The sequence below is a fragment of the Podarcis liolepis genome (assembly GCF_965112155.1).
Source record: "Podarcis liolepis genome assembly, chromosome: 8".
NCBI classification, from domain to species: Eukaryota; Metazoa; Chordata; class Lepidosauria; order Squamata; family Lacertidae; genus Podarcis; species Podarcis liolepis.
In genome coordinates, this window is record NC_139560.1 from 34,089,957 (window position 1) to 34,108,183 (window position 18,227).

At 41.0% G+C, this 18,227-nt stretch overlaps 1 protein-coding gene across 9 annotated transcripts in view; it reads right to left on the bottom strand.

The window, feature by feature from the left end:
• The window catches only part of SULF1 (sulfatase 1), a 116,509-nt gene that overhangs the window by 77,017 nt on the left and 21,265 nt on the right, over positions 1 to 18,227 (bottom strand). For all 9 annotated transcript variants that reach the window (XM_083517562.1, XM_083517564.1, XM_083517557.1 and 6 more), the window contains exon 2: positions 10,927 to 10,985. The gene's annotated coding sequence lies outside the window, so the exon portion shown is untranslated. The remainder of the gene's footprint in view (positions 1 to 10,926; positions 10,986 to 18,227) is intronic.

Sequence of the window (18,227 nt, forward strand, 5' to 3'; positions counted from 1 at the left end):
AGTATTCTGTTCTCCCAGTGGCCAAGCAGATGTCTATGGGAAGCCTACGAGCGAGAGGTTGAGAACAGCAGCACTCTTTCCATTTGTGATTCTCAACACCTGGCGTTCAAATACATACAGGCAATCCTCGTTTTGTGCGGGGGATACGTTCCAGACCCGGACGCACATCAGCAAGAGCCCATGTAAATGCTCTGTCCCCATCCCGCCCTTTTAGTGAAGTTTTAGCGTCACTTCCGGGTTCAGCGCTATGCACACATTCACAATCCTGCATCAAAATTGACTGTTGCCTGTATTGCCTCTGATAGCGGATATAGAACATAGCCTTCAAGGCTATGCCATCAAGGCTAGTAAGCCCTTCCTATTCTCCTTGAATTGGTCTAAATATCTATATTCAGTTTGGTTTCACTTTTAATACTTAATTTGCACTTTGCAGAACAATACTGAAACTAACATTTGTCAGAATTTTTCAATGCAGTTTCCCAACCATGTAATGTGTATATGTAATATGCATAAAATAACATTATGGGGGGAAAGCATTAGATGCATTCTATTTGAAAACAAAATCTTTCAAAAATGTGCATAATTAGTAGAAATCCACATTGAAATAGCAATGAATTTTCATGAACCTTAAAAAAAAATCTTTGCAAACTGATGAGGAAATGTGGAGAAGTAGAAAAACGAGTAACTGAGAGAAATCAAAATCAACCTGTTTGCTCATCCTACTTCAAAGAAAGAGTGAAGTGTTTTGCCAGCTTGCCCACTATACCTCTATACACTTAACAGGTATTTCATTAAACAGTCGTACATGGAATATCTGCTGCCTTGGTGATTTAAGATATGCTCCTTTCAGATAAGACTGGGTGAGGCTTTTGCGGGATGCAGCAGATGCACTGTGCCTGCACTAGCGCCTTGAGTGAACAAGAGCACTTTATTCTCATTACCCAGAAGATTGTCAGAAAGCATATACCAGCAATATCTGAAGAGCCAAAGGTTCTCCAGATATTGCTGAACCACAGTTCCAATCAGCCCAGGCAAGCATGGCCAAGGATGATGGAAGTTGGAGTCCAGCAACATATGGAGGGTCAAAGGTTCCCCACACCTAACTTTTACCCAGGGGCGAATGAAGGCGTCTTGGCACCCAGGGAGGGGCGTTGCTACGTACGACGCATGCGCTGTACATAGCGACGCTGCACATACGGTGTACACAGCAGTTTGCCAGTGGCACTGCTCCAGCGCCGTACAGACGGTGCCAGGATCCCTCCGTCGCCACTACAGCCGCGAACAGAGGATCCTCCACATGCGGTTGCGGCAGAGCGATGGCTGCTTATGCTGCCGCAAGCCCCCACGGGGTGCCTTCTTGTCACCCCCCCCCCAAGACGTGGCACCTGGGGCGCACTGCCTGCCCCGCTCCCGGCTGCGCCGCCACTGCATTTACCTTTGGTTTTCTAGAAATAAGTACCTGAGGCATTAGTTGAAGAGAAACTAGACAGAAGATTAAAAAAGAGGTTCAACCACCAAGTTACCATGCTATAAGATGACCTGCTGATTCAAAGAAGCATGTGATGGCATGTTCATTTTTATTAAGCTTCTCAGTTATGTGATTTATATATTTGGATTCATGTTTCTTTCAAGGATTTAGGTATCCGAGTATTAAATATATAAACACATCACACCAAACACTTTTCATTAAACCACACATTTTAATCTCTTTAATAGAGTCATCCTTTCAACAACTTCTTTAGTATTGTATTTGGGACTGCACTTCATCCTGCCTGTGTGGGTCCCTGCAGGTCTAACCCTGCAAAAAGATGGTTTGGCCACAACCCAACACAGGAGTTTGGTGTGTGCCAAGTTTGTGAAAATCATTTAGCTAGTTTAGATGTTTATATTCCCATTTACTGATTCACCACACTACACTGATTCCTTAGTTGAATAAGGTACTTAATGTTTGACAGGATGGAAATAAACAATAGTAAATCTTCTCGTGTCTAATTATTAACTGTCAGGTGATGCAGCTCATGACAATTGTGTTTCCCCTCGTTTTTGGTCTAATTAATTAACCTGTGTAATGTTTGATTTTGGTGCCCTTTGAAGATTTGCTGCAGCCAACATGTCTGCAAATTTTCACAGCATTGAAATAAAGTCAGTTATGTGATATGATCAGCAAAAGGGAGGCAGGAAGAGTTTCTACTGTATGGCAATTTATACACCATATATCAACCTTCGCCGCCTAGTTTTTACCAGATACTTTGGACTACATCTCTCATAAACCCCATCCAGCATCGGCAATAGTCAGTGACCATGGACGCTGTAGTCCAAAAATCTGGAAGGCAGCCATTTGAGATGGTGCTACATACTTCCACCACAGCTCTCATTGCAGTGAAGTGCAAAAATGGCTTATATACAGACATGCACCAGAACGTGGGACAATTTTATGTGTATCTGATTGAAAGGAATTAACTATGGGTATACAACATCTACTTCTAGATGTTTATTTCCAATACATATCCAATTTACTCCTGAAGTTCCTAATCCAGCAATCATATGTATATAGAAGCCTGCTTGGGTCTATGCACCTCCTTCACAGAATCAGGATGCTTTAAATATTTGCAGTATACAACCAACATTATAAAAACCAACCCTTTCCCTCTACTGACAATTTCATGTCATCACTCAATCCAGATTAACAGTGCAATCCTATAAATGTCAGAGATTAAGTCAAATAAGAAGAGACAACTCAGTTACTGAAGTTATTATTCTGATATAGAGAGTAAGAAATTTTGGCTTTATAATTTTTATGCTTGTTCCAAACCAGTGGTTCTCCTTCCAGAAGCATATCAAAATGTCCACTGTAAAATAGGCATGTGGCACACGGTGGAAGGTGCCTGTGTTCCCTTACCCTGCTGTTGCAAGAATTTGCTCATAGTGATTATATCTTTTAAAAAATTGTATCCAATCAAACTCTGCTGGGAGTTCATATTTTTCCGCCACTGTATTACTGCCAAGCACACTGCAGCTAATAAATTTTGGATCAACTTTGTGTAAGAACAAATAACTATTTGCATTGTTTTATTAACACAGCATTAACCATCCCCCCCCTAAACACTAGAGCAGCTCCAAAAGGTGGGAATTTATACCTGAATGCTTTCCAACACAGACCATTTCATATGTATGAGCAAATTTTATAGGAGGCAAAGGCGAACAAATTAAATTTTCTTTAGAAAAAGATCTGTTTAACATTAAGTCATAGAACAAGCTATTAGGAGTTCTAGAAATAATGGCCAGTAATTTGGCCTAGATCAAGTAGCACTTCCCATCTTTTTAACGTAAAACGTCTTCACATCTTGTTTCCTTCAATAGCAATTGATAAAGATGAGGCTTTTGTCCCTTGCCAAGATGTTCTACATATCCTAATAACTTTTTTTTTTAAGTGACCCAATCACTTGCAAATATTTCCCCTCATAATTCCCTTTTGTTCCATATGTTCCAGTGATGAAAAGCTAAACATCTTGAAGCCCTTTGCTGTATTATGTCCAGAGCAAATTAAGACAGCATTCATCTGAAAACCCTATAAGCCCCACTTTTATTGAGGAAAAAAGCTGTCCTTGATATAAAGATTATTTGAGGAAACAATAAGTGCATTGGAAACCAGGCTAATGGAGATGTTCCAGAACTTTCTACCAAGTGCCTCAAATCTCATGATGGAGTTCATAATCAGATGTCTATGAAAGCATAGCTCTCTTTGAGGTTTTAGCCATACATGTCTACTCATAATGTGACTTACTCTCACATAAGCATGTATAGGATTGCAGTCATAGTAATCCACAAAACAGCTTTGAGTAGCATGGGGAGCATTTCCTACCATTCAGATTTCAGCCCACACTGGTGTCATGACACAAATGGTGTTGAAACTTTAGTAGCATTGCTATTTCCCCTGCCACCAATATCATACTAAAAGCCTAAGCATGGAAGAACCAACACTACAGCTTTTCCTCATGCCAGCTCCGCTCCAGGCTCAGAAGTCCCCCCAGGTCAGGCTCCTCACATAGGGAATAAGGCCATAGGAAAGAACAAAGTAAGGCAGTAGCATCAGTGACAATGGAAATTAAGAATATTGGTTAAGCTGCCTGAGAGTTCTTTTAAACAAGATCTGGGTTTTGCAAGTATCTATTAACATAAACCAGAATTTACAAAGATACCAAACAAATATATTGAACCTAGGAGTGAGGATGGTGGATCTCATCAATAAGAATGAATTTTCAAGGGGATTCTGGTGTTCCCAAGATGGAGAAGAAACCATGTTTACACCCACCTTTAAGCAGCAAATAAAAATTTAATTTTGATTAAATGCAGCATAAACAAATACAGGATGCAACAGTCCCCATCCTTGCCCTAATCTCCTCTTCCTCCTCATTATTATTTTTTCAGATTTATAAACTGGTTCACAACATAAAGCCATCGAAGCAGTGTACACAATAAAAACAGAAGTAAACACACAAATGCAAGCTCTAAACAACAAAATCAGTTCAACGAACTCTAAAAACGAGTAAACCATCCATACAAACAAAAGCTGTTCATCAGATATGAAGTTGATGTTCCATAAACAGCTGGGTTATGCTTCAGGAAAAATCTTAAACAAAAATCCTCTGTAGGATAAATTTCATGAATTTTCCCACTTATTCTGCTACTACACATATCAGCAGCTTCCATGGATTGACCTTTGACTGAATTCACGTCATGAGGACTTCATGCATGTATATTCTCATCTTCCGCCAGAACATTCCAGAAGTTCAAGACCCTGGAGATTTTAGCAAAACGTATTAAAAAGCCTATGAAGTATAACGGAAACGTTACTTAAAGCAAGTCTGGGACTAGTAAAAAGAAAGCTCAGCCACTCCAATAAGTGGTGAGTCGACAGTCCCAGGAGATATACAGAATGAAGCCAGAGATAGCTGGAAGTCAGATGTCTTGGAAGATTTATTTATTTATTTTTTTGGCTATAATGGATTGCCAAAAGCGTGCATTTCATTATCAGCATCTCTACTGAAGAACAAGACCACAGATTTCCTGAAGCTACACATCTGGGGTAGACACACACCAACATTTATATGAGGAGTGAATAAACTTTTTCAGACAGAAGGAAGTGTTCCCTTGGGGGCAACCTTTTAGAGGCCGCATGCTGGTGCTGGACAGGGCCAGAGACAAAAGTAGTCAGAGTAATGGATGTGAACCCTTCCATTATACACATATTTCAGGCACAGAGAAGGCAGGATTTTCTCCAGCCTTGCCAAGCCACATCTTTTCATCCTCTATCCAGACAAACAAGGAGAATGAGCACAGCTCAAGGACACTTCCCAGCGAAGCAAAAGCACTTGGAGAGAGTGAAGAGCGGGGCTAGGAAGGGTTGTTTCCTTGGGAGAAAGTGTGGCCTGGAGAGTCAAGGGCCAAAAGGAGAGACTTGGAGAAGACATAGTTGGCCCCAAGTCAGAGGCTCCACATCCTTGCTATATACTGATACAGTGGGACCTCAGGTTAAGTACTTAATTCATTCCAGAGGTCCGTTCTTAACCTGAAACTGTTCTTAACCTGAAGCTCCACTTTAGCTAATGGGGCCTCCTGCTGCTGCCGCGCCGCCGGAACACGATTTCTGTTCTCATCCTGAAGCAAAGTTCTTAACCTGGAGCACTATTTCTGGGTTAGTGATGTCTGTAACCTGAAGCGTATGTAACCTGAAGCATATATAACCTGAGGTACTGTACTGTACTGATCTTATGTATACATTTGACAGCCAAAGTGCAGCTTGAAACCGTGAATGCCCTACATGAAAAAAATGCACAAAAACAGGGTTTGCAGTTCTGCTCCCTAGAGCATGGACTCTGGCCCCACTACTACCTAGGCCTCATAGGCTTAGCGGCTGTCCAGTTAGTAGGATTTTGTGCTTCAGAGGTTGACAGCTCTAGATCTCTGTGCTCACTCTTGATTCAGGTATTCTGACCTCCCCAAGTTCTACTTAAGGCTCTCTTGCAAGGTACAGTAAGGCCACTGATTTACATGGCTAATTCATAATGGAGACTTACTGTCTTATAGAGTATGGTACCCCCTAGGAGGAAGTCCATTAGCAACAGAGTCGAGAAGATAAAACTTGTCTGTGAGGACACAACAGATCCCATGTGAATCAGCTCATAAATTATTATAAAAACTAGCGTAGCTGAAATATACCTGCAGTATATAACCTCACACCTCTCCCCCCACAAAAAGGTTGCAATCGTTATCTCTGAACTGTTGATCCAAATAGAAATCATTTACTGCATAATTTCCATTGTGCAATGTTGCATTTTTGGAGATGTGTGTGCTTTATGTGTGTATATTGGGGTGGGAGATACAGCTAGCATTTAGAGTCATTTGCTCAATAGTGTAGATCTCTCCCTTCATTCACTTTATGAAAACAACATACAGTGGTGCCTCGCAAGACGAAATTAATCTGTTCCCCGAGTCTCTTCGTCTTGCGGTTTTTTCGTCTTGCGAAGCACGGCTATTAGCGGCTTAGCGGCTATTAACGGCTTAGCGGCTTAAAGAAAAAGGAAACAAACTCGCAAGAACTCGCAAGACGTTTCGTCTTGCGAAGCAAGCCCATAGGGAAATTCGTCTTGCGGAACGACTCAAAAAATGGAAAACTCTTTCGTCTTGCGCGTTTTTCGTCTTGCGAGGCATTCGTCTTGCGAGGTACCACTGTACAAAACTGAGACACCCAGGAAGGAAGTAGTGTCACTTTCTCAGTATGAACTGATGGAGGGTAATGAGCTCAAAATTGCATCTTCCTCTGCACAACGGTATCAGTATTTCTCTCAGTCACTGCCTTGTATTTGTGGCAAATTAGTTGTTTTCTCCACCAAGCAGGCAAGTTATGGTCCCATGGTTAGAAAAGGATGCTAACGAATGATTAGCATTAAGTTTATGGCTAAAAAATACTTGAAACCTGCATTATCAAATCTTCCCAGAAGCACGCATACACACAATGCAACTTGCAAACTGGCAACTTCATAGTCACCACCTGCACTCTAAACATAGAATCTCGACTCACAGCCAGATAAAAAAAAATAGTATATTCAAAAAGCAGGATAAGGAACAATTCAACAAGAAAACCGCTGTCCAAAAAGCTAGCCCATATGAGCAGCAGGTGGAGTGGAGTGGAGCGGCTAATAATAAAGTACAAATTGTGAAGCTCCTGGTTTTGCCATGTTCTTAGGCTTTCGGTCTCAGGAGACAATGGAGAAGTGCACCTTTGGGGATGAGGTTGGGATGTTGCAGCGCCTGCTGTGGCTGTGGAGACCGATACGGGAGAGACATGTTTTGTTACAGCTGGGGCAGATGAAGGCATCCAGTTGTGTTGCTGTAGATGCACTTTCTCCCAGCAGTCATTTCTCCTCTGGTCACCACTATGGATACACAACTTGACCGCCTGCCTCCAGGCACTGTGGTCGTCTGAAAGGGATTCCCACATGGTGGGGTTGATGTTGTCAGCCTTCGTGTCATGTTTGCAGACATATTTGTAACACACAGCTGGTCTGTGGTGCCAGAAGCCAGCTCCCTGTAGCCAACTCCTTGGAGATCCTGCCATCTTCCATTCTGTGGACATGACCAAACCAGCGAAGATGTCGCTGAGGCAGGAGTGCGAACATGCTGGGAATGTGGGCTTCAGAGAGCACATCTTTGTTTGGAATTCTGTCCTGTGCCCCAAATCCTCCTGCGCCCCAAATCTAATCCTCCTGCTGCTGTGCATGTGGAAGGCACTGAGGCATAGTTCCTGGCAGTTGTAAGTTGCCCACAACTCTTTTTACTAGTCTCAGACTTACATTAAGTAATGTTTGTGTTATACTTCATAGGCTTTTAAATACATTTTGCTAAAATGCCCAAGGTTTAGAACCCTTGAAATGTCTTGAAGAGTGCCACATTGGCTACCGCTGTGTTAAAGTATGTATGCAAGAGCACTGAAACACACAGTGCTTTGGGAACGCTAAACGACTTGTTTTGGATTGCATTTTTTAATAAAAAAAAGTAGACGTTCTTTTATTTTTCCAATGAGGCTTTAAACTTTCTTCCGAAATTGGAAACATGCTTCCTTCAGTTTGTATTCATTTATATTAATTAAGACTGCCGCTTTTATGTTCGCGCAATAATAGTGGAACATTTGCAATGTATTTCTAAACAGTTAGATACAAATTAATGCAATGGTGGTGGTAGCCTTAAGCAAATTTCTTAATAAACAGTTGCTATTTAGTGTTGAATAAGTGGCTTAAGAGGGTAATTAGAGACATGTTTAGGAGTCTTAATTTAATGAACTGCACCACAAATACGTCTCCAAGCATAAGCATGGGCTTTTTTCCAAGCATTGTTTAAACTCTTACAGATACTGAAGCTATCATAAAAAGGAATGCAATACAGAAGTATTCCAAATTGGAACAAATGCATTTTACTTACACTATGATAACATTCCATTAGCATCCCACAATTATTGGTTGCCACTGTTTTACTGTGGAATGTTTTACCGAACAGGAAGAAATGGATTACTTAAAACACACACACACAATGCACACCCTGAGTGGCATCTTGGGCCACCCAAGACTGAGGATGTTTAAAGACATTGTGTTCTTTCCCTTATTCTTCAAAGATGGACAAAGCAGTTTGCAGACTAGTAGCAGTCTCCCCCCCCCCCAAAGACCACTCAGCTATGTTCTTCTACTTATTCTTCATAAGTACACAAATTCCTAAGAAATGTAGAACCTTTTACCTTTTCTTAATTTCACATGCAACAATACTGTAAGGATACTTGAGGAACTCAGTCTTTGGAAACACCAAAGTATGGCAAACCTGTGGCCCTCAAGATGTTAATGAACTATAACTCCCATAATCTCTGACAACCAACAATTCTGACTGGGGCATATGTGAGTTGGGAGTCCATCGACACCTGAAAGGCCACTCAGGTTCCCCTGTTACCATATGCTTTTCACAGGTAAGTTCTCACTCCAGTAGCTAAGCAAACTTTTGAGTTACAAAATCTGTGAGATTACCCATAAGGAACATAGGGTTGTACCCAGTGCTAGACATACACAGAGCAAACATAGCTAACTTTGGTCCATTAATTTAAGTTGGTCTACTCTGAGTAAAAGTTAGTGGGATGCAACCGGCAACCTGAATTGCAAGTTAGTGAGTAAAAGTTAGTGGGATGCAACTGATAATCTGACAGGTATCGTGTGGATAATAGGAATCTAATTATTTGAGAGAAAGTTCATTAAAAAAAACCTTACAGTGCAACACTAGCCTTTTCTACTCAGAAACAAGTCCTACTGAATGCAGTTTATGTCCAGATAAGTGGGATTAGGATTTCAGCCTTAATTTACTTTTAAAATATCAAGCAATATTTTTATAACAAGATATGCTATGAGAGCACAGAACATATGCAAAAAAACTCAGTACTGACACTTGCAATAAGCAAAACCACATTTTCAAAGCTATCTAAGGATTCTTAAGGAGCTATCCGTTCTTATCAAAATGATTGCTCTGACCATGTCCCAAAGGAGAAGGGAACAAGCCAAGATGATAAGGGGTCAATGCGTTAAAGGCCTCCTTATTTTTTTCTGAATTCTAAATATTTATACTCATACAAGTCAATAATATTTTTTAAACAATAGCTTGGATCATCACTCTTAAATAATGAGCTATTCCAGCTCTAGTTTCATCATCTACATGTCAGTATTTCATAAACTGTGAGTTTCCACTAAGGAAACAATTGACTTTAGGTCAGGTTGGAATTCCCTACCTGTGACCCCTGATAGTGTAACTGCTTTGAAGCTGCCAAAATGTTTTCACTACATGTTCATCTTCTCATGTTAGCCAACAAAGTTAGCAATACTAGCTTAACCAAAGTTCCTCCCCCTTAAAAAGACTCTTCTGGAGACAGCAATAAAGCAACTAAAATGCAGATGAGCCAGTAAGTAAAATAATAATTAGAAAACACTGAGCTAAGAGGAAACAGCTAGCAGAAAAGGGGGGGGGGAGAGAAAGCTTAATATCAGAGTGAATATAGCAATCCAATTATAAAGCAAATATTACCAGGCAGGCTATATAAGCAACATGAATTTGCAAAGATTATTTTAAACTAAGTGAAATTATGTTTGAATCACTAGAGCAGAGACCTAGGAGATCAGAGCTAATCTATTTTTCCTCTAATATCCATGACTCCCTCCCTCCCGTCCTATACAAAAGGACTTGATCCCCATCTCTAATGTGAAGATCAGAACTTAGCTATCCATGAGATTTTGCATTTTGTCGAGTACTGCACCATGGTTCTTGGAAGTGTAAGTGTGTGTGTGTGTGTGTGTGTGTGTGTGTGTGTTATTTAAATGTGTATTTTGAGAGAAAAGGCGTTTCCCATCCTTCAAAATGTTATTGTCTCTTGTTAAGCCACAAGTAAGACTCCTGTCCCCAGTTCTTGTGCACACACATTCTGTCGTACATACTGTTATCTTTGTATATTTTTACACTTACCAAGGCTGCAATCCTAAGTCTGCTTATCTGAAAGCCCCATGGAATTCAATAGACAGCCTTTTGAGTAGGCACGGTTAGGGTTGCACGTTAGAAGTATACATCACACATATCACACTCGCACACCCCCCTCTCTAGTTGTGTAGAAGTAAAAACCTGAATGTAGAATCTGTGTCCTTGTGTACGTCCCATTTTTAGGGAAGACTTCATCACCCACACTGTAGGTTGCTGCTTGTTCCGCAGGTCAAGATGCACTGCAAAAATGATGGCATCGTGGAAACTAAGGAGAACGCCGATTCTCAACTTGTTGCTTTCCCTCCATTTAGCTTGCATTGGAATCTAAATTGTCTCTGGTTAGTCCCTTGAAAAAGCTGGTTTGCTTACCTTGTCTGCAGTTTGAAAGAAAGGAACTGTAAATCATGAGTCCAGATGTGGATGCCCAGCTGTTGGGAGAAGCAAATAGTGAGTAAATATGTGCTCTTTTAAAAAAATGTTTTTAAACTCCACTTTTTAAAGCATTATAGGACAGCTTTATTTATTTGAACATTAAATTATTTAAACATAAAAGGGTATGGAAACATTTGCAATACAAGACAGAGAGAATGCTGGGATGTGAACATGGGAAGTCAGGGTCAATGTCCACCTTATGCATGAACTCATTAGATGTCTACAGGCCATTTATTTCAAAGCAGTCATAAACCACTTAATATATATTTTAAAATAAATAAATTTCTTAAGTGGTGAGCCTCAGACAGGTGCATTTCCCAGTCCTACCCGGAGATGTCAGGAACTCAACCTGACTTCTCCTGCGAGTAAAGCAGTTGCTCAGTCACTGTGCTGCCGAAACTGCAACCCTGCACCAGATCTTGACCATCATCACAAAGTGTGTGCCAAGCTACATAAATAATGGCATCTGCATAATGCTTACTACAGAATTATAGTAGCGACATGCTGACCAAATCAGAGTATTTCTTCTTTTAAAAACCCAGTGGGACAGTCATGGCATTTAGCCCTCGCAAGCTGTTATGGACAGCATTTGTTAAGGCACAAGGCTTGCAGATTGGCAGGAATAATGTCATTCCCTCCCCATGAAGAGGAGGAGGAGTTTGGATTTGATATCCCGCTTTATCACTACCTGAAGGAGTCTCAAAGCGGCTAACATTCTCCTTTCCCTTCCTTCCCCACAACAAACACTCTGTGAGGTGAGTGGGGCTGAGAGACTTCAGAGAAGTGTGACTGGCCCAAGGTCACCCAGCAGCTGCATGTGGAGGAGCGGGGAATCGAACCCGGTTCACCAGATTACGAGTCCACCACTCCTAACCACTACACCACAGAGAACTGAAATCTTGTATTTGTAACAAAACCCAGTCACAAAATATTCTCAATTGGACCTTTTTACTCCAATGTGGCACATCAAAGCAAGAAGCACATAGATAACATTAACATATTTACTGTGAGGTGCTTTTGACTATGGAAAAGGACTAGAGATTCATAGAACAATTATGAAATATTTGGCCATAAAATCCAGACTGCAGAAATGTGAGGCTAGTCGGAATTTGAGTGGCTCCTATTTAGGCTAAATAGGCAGGTTAAGTAAAATGATGATAAATGTCTAGATATTATGCAGAAGCCTTATCACATATTGTTTCATTGTAAGTATGTGGTATGCTTAGAAATCTTTCAGAGAAAGTTTCTAGGAAATGAGCCAAGTATAACTTAGTATGGAGCATAACAAGAAGGGGAGTTTGGGAGTGCCTTGAGATAAGATCTTTATAACAGAGAAGTCAAAGCTTTTAAGGGAATAAATTATTTAATGACTTTGAATTCGGTATAAAAGTTTGACTGAGAGCCTATTGGATGAAGAGACTTTATTCCACAGGTCAGAATAATGCAAGAGGACCACACAGCACAAGAGCTCTGGTTTTTTTCACATCTACCAAAGAAAACAACAACAAAACTTTCCAAGCCTTTTTAACCTTTGCTTGATTTTTATTTATTTATTTAAAATAATTTCTACCTCACTTTTTGCCCCAAAAGGCTGGTTCCAGATGAAAAAACACTAGAATAAAATTAAAATATTGAGATAAAAGAAATACAGTATCTCAATCAGTATTCAGTAGGGCTGTTAGGGTCAGGTGTGTTTTTTTGGTGTGTGTGTTTTTTTAAACCCTCTTCACAACAGGAGTTGAAGGCAAATTAAAAGAACATTTATGCCATCCAAAGAAATGGGGAATGTTAAGTTGTGGGTGAACATATCAGACGACACAGCGATTCTTCAAAGAGCTCTTGTTTATTCACAGGCCAGAACAGAACTGAGCTGAAGGGTTCAGTCAGCCTGCTTATATAGAGCTCCAGTACAACATAACTGTAACAATTTTCTAAAACTATCCAATCACTGAACGTCACTTTTGATCCCTTATTTGCATAACTATCTATAGTATCCCCCCGCTGGCCCAGGGTGAGAACTTCAGTACATAACAGGGAATATAAAACCTCTTTTGGAAAGGAGCTGGACAATCTGGTGCTGCTGCCAAAACGAGCTGTTCTAATGTCCCCCAACCAAGCACATTAGTGAAGATGGTGGAACATGGAACAGATCTTCAGATGCTTAATACTGTACAGTGAATATACAGATCCATGCGGGAAGAGAGGGTGTTTCAGAAAGCCTGGCCCCAAAGCCATTTAGGGCTCTTTAGGTATCAAATACCACTTTGAACTGTGAACTGAAATTAATCGGAACCAGAGCTAATGAAAAAGAACTGATATAATATATGCATCCTAAGCAGTGAACACCAAAGCTACACTAGACGCTACATTTTTAATAGCTCTTTGTAACACTCTTCAAGGACAGCCCCAAACAGAGTGCATTGCAGTAGTCCAACCTAGATCTAACCAGGAGTGATACAACAGCCAGAACGACATGACCCAAACCTACTATTCAAAAAGCACTTGAGTCTTGTCTGGATTAAACTTCAGTTTATTAGCTCACATTCAGTCCGTTGAGCCCAGACAACAGTTCAGGATTACCACAGCACAATATAGATAGTGAGATAGACAGATAGATAGATAGATGATAGATAGATAGATGATAGATAGATAGATGATAGATAGATAGATAGATAGATAGATAGATAGATAGATAGATAGATGATAGATAGATAGATAGATATGGGTATCACCTGTATATTGATGACACCCAACTCCCAATCATCAGATGACTCTTGTGTCAGTGGTTTCATGCAGACAATAAAAAAGTTTGGGGACAAAACAGAACCCCATGGAACCACATAAGAACTAATGCTCATGATATTTGGACTCTTTGCCCTGTGGTCACTTCAACATGACCATACTGAAGCTTAGTTCCCTACAAGCCAGCACAGAGATTTATTCCCATTGCTGATATGGCAATGGAACTGCTCTCATTTCTAAGCAGACTGAATTACTTGGACTGTTGGTAGGGAAAGACTGTCAACTATCCATAAGAGATGCATTACTGCACACTCATGTGGTACAGGAATACAGTGGTACCTCGAGTTACATACGCTTCAGGTTACAGACGTTTCAGGTTACAGACTCTGCTAACACAGAAATAGTACCTCGGGTTAAGAACTTTGCTTCAGGATTAGAAAAGAAATTGTGCTCCGGCAGCACAGCAGCAGCAGGAGGCCCCATTAGTTAAAGTGGTGCTTCAGGTTAAGAACTGTTTCAGGTTAAGCACGGACCTCTGGAACGAATTAAGTACTTAACCCGAGATACCACTGTAGAGCTAACAGTTGCGAAAAGAACCTGAGGGCACTGGCTCTGCCCACAGACACCAGCTGCAAAAGATAACGCACAGGGCTTTAATCCACCCACCTTTTTTGTGGTGTGAAACAAGGACTCCCCACCCCCACCACTTCATGACGCCTCTTCCTGGTTCAGACCAAGTACCCATCTAGCTCAACATCCTGCTTCCTCTAGTAGCCAAGCAAACACTTCCAGGATCGCAACAAGTAAAGCTTGTAGGTGGGTCCACCATCCCTTTCAGAGATGTACAAAGATTTGTGAGCATGGAAACCTCACTGGTATAGGCATGATTAATGGAGGGTTGGGCTAATTCATTTTTAGAAAGGGTATAGGAGACAGTGGTCTTGACTATGTCTTGTACTAACTGCTTCAGAGCGGTACAGAGTGGAGACTTTGCCAGGATCGGCATACCTCAGTGCAACAACAAAATGTCAGAGTGCGCCTTGAACTACAGAGGTCGTATTGGAAAGGCTGTAATAATGCCAGTGCAGACTCTGTGCATTACTACTGCTTTTCCAGTCCCATCAAGAAGCAAATCTTATCAGTTGCAGCCTTAAACAGCCTTTGCTACAAAAAAAAAGCAAGCTGTCTGTCCATAAGGACCGAGATAACAGGAGCAGGACTTCACCTGTGACAGGAAGACCCTGAAATAGTGCACATTGTCATTGGAAACTGAACCAGAACCATAATCTTAATTCTTCCACAGACTCTGCAAAATGACCATTTCTCTCTACTGTAATAAGTCCCATTGAGTTCAGTGATACTCTTAGGTAAGTGAATGTAGGATTGCAACTGACATATTTGCTCATGATTTCTCAGCCTAAAAAAACTATGGCCAGTTCTGACAATTGCTTGCACTTAATGAAAGCTACAGGTAGGTAGCCTTGTTGGTCTGCCGTAGTCGAAACAAAATAAAAAAATTCCTTCCAGTAGCAACTTAGAGACCAACTAAGTTTGTTATTGGTATGAGCTTTCGTGTGCATGCACACTTCTTCAGATACCTGAAGATCATCTGAAGAAGTGTGCATGCACACAAAAGCTCATACCAATCCAATAACAAACTTAGTTGGTCTCTAAGGTGCTACTGGAAGGATTTTTTTTATTTAATGAAAGCTATTCTTGAATAGACTGGCATAGGCGCTTTCCTGAAAAACCTGCGTAGATGTCCTTCCAACTGTGTGATCTTGCTTAGACCATCTACTTCAGCCCTCACCAACAATGTACCTGCCAGATGTTTTGGACTACAAACCCCATCGGTCCAAGCCAGCACAGTCGTAGGAGTGACAACACTGTTTTCATAATGTACATTTAGTACTTTTAAAAATTCACCATGCACAATCTAAAACAGGCATAGGCAAACTCGGCCCTCCAGATGTTTTGGGACTATAATTCCCATCATCCCTGACCACTGGTCCTGTTAGCTAGGGATCATGGGAGTTGTAGACCAAAAACATCTGGAGGGCAGAGTTTGCCTAAGCCTGATCTAAAACAACCAGTTGCAGAACTATGATGACCAATGACAACAAGGGAGGGCAATAGCCCCAGAGCAATAAAGGTTCTAGGAAGGCACACATAAGATTTATGGGCCCAATGAAGTATCCATTTTAGCTTCTTCAGGGTTGGGGGAATGTAATAAATATAGCTACACAAAAGACCATGGTGCCTAATGAATGCTATGTGTGTATTAAAAGCCGTTTAACCAAATAATCTCCCCTCTGAAGAAAGGCTTCAAAGCCCAAGTTTTGCTGGGACATTGAACCAATTAAGTAAATCTTGTGTGCACTTCCTAGAACACTCTGTGCAACTTTGGCAACACATGGCATCATCTGGAAGTCACTGTCCCCTTCTCGTTTCTGAAAAATGGCTGGGAATCATCACACATAGATGCTAGCAGCACGGCTACTGTTTGATTTCCAAGCCTTGTGGGAACCTTCCTCCAGTGTTATGTGCTTGGATGATTGGTGCTGGAATGGTTCTGTCACGTTAAAGCTGCCCCCTTTCATTTTAAGGATGGGTCTTTGGCATTGTTATAGCTGACCTGAACCACTTGAGCAGCCACCATACAAGCAACTAAACAGACAGATGGAGACGATTATGTGGTCAGAGATCACCATAGTGCCAATGAAGTGTAAGATTTGTTGGGTGTGGTTTCCTCCACCCTCTCTTTTTCCATTCCTGCTCCCACCCTGAGTGGCCTGGATGGGAATTGCAACAATACACAGGATTTTTGGAAACTGGAGGGCATGGATGGAGAATCTGTGGCCTGCCATACATTGATGAACTCCAACTCCCATCAGCTCCAGCCACCACAGCCAAAGGTCAGGGATAATAGGATCTATAGTCCACCGACATCTGGAGGACCACAGGTTTCCCATCCCTGTAAGAGAGACTTAAGCCTTTTTCACACATTATGAAGAAGGCTCCACATGATTAAGGGGAACGTCTGAAGAAGGAAAGTCTATGCCTGTAGGCTTCCTCACTTCATGCATGGTTATGGTTGGGGTGAGGCATTGGGAGTTCTTAATGTTAGGAGCTGGGCCTGTGGTACAATCCCATTTCCTCTTCATTCTGTGAAGGTTCCTTCACATACTCAGCCAGCAGAGCATTAGACTCTTAATCTCAGAGTCATGGGTTTGAGCCCCACACTGGGCAAAAGATTCCTGCATTTGCAGGAGATTAGCCTAGATGGCCTTTGTGGTCTCTACAATAGCTCTACAATTCTGTGATTCTATGAAAACATGAAGATGGCTTCACTGTAACAGCCTACTAAAGACAGAAATCCTCAACTGGAAAAATCTAAAATAGATTTATTAAAAGCTTCCAACAACTCTGTGCCTTGTTATACCTAAATAAATTCCACTGAAATCTTCATGGTTACATCTTAACAATTTGCTTTTCATGGCCACTGGAAGCAGAAATCTTCATTTCTCTTTTTTGTGACATCACCGTCCTCCGGTTTGGGACTGACTTGTCTCCAAGTTCTCTAGTCAACTAGGAGAGGTGACAATGATGGAAGAGGAGCTAATTGTGTTTTGGACAGTTGGACTTCTATCTTGATCAGTATCCCAGGCTTTAATTCCACTCTAATATCAGGCATTCCTCATTTATTTTTAATTTGGGGTGAAGGAACCCCACAGGGTGATAACACATTAAGGTTACAATCCTATACACATGTATTTGGGAGTTATAATCTTGCTGAACTCACTAGGGATTACTTCCAAGTAAACATAAAATATGTAAGGGACAGTTCACTTTGCGCTTACTGCATTTTGCACTTAATGACTCCATGGAGGCCAAACATGTCAGCCAAGATTATATAGTCTTGATTTCCATGACTTAGTTAAAAAAAAAAAAGTATGACTGACAGTTCTGAATTAGTCATCTCTTAAATAGCTCCAATAATCCATGATCCCATAAAAAAATGCTGAAGAAAAGAGTAATCATCCAGCCCTATAAAGAATAGAGATTTGAAGCCACCTGCAGATATACTGGTGGGAAACAAAGTCATTTCCTGCCAGTAGAGCAGCAGATAACATTGGCGTAAATAAAAAATAGCTCCTGGATGCAAGTGGATGTCAAACAAGCTGTGGAAGAATGAGCAAAGACTCTTTAAAAAAAAAACAAAAAGACTGGCTTTACCCGTAACATCCAAACTTGTTGTGTCCAAATCAAACCTCAAAAATATTCAAGCTGATACAAGTCCTATAGAAGCCAACTGAAATTTGACCCTGAAAGCACTCACTGGCTGATATGTTCTCATTTCTCCCATGCATTTACACATATTACTGCTAGGACCTTTCTCTCTGTTATACTAATAAGAGGAACCAGTATATGAAGAAGAGATGGTGGTAACTGCTGATATTCTCTGAACGGATTCCTTTGAAGAAGATTGTAGTATT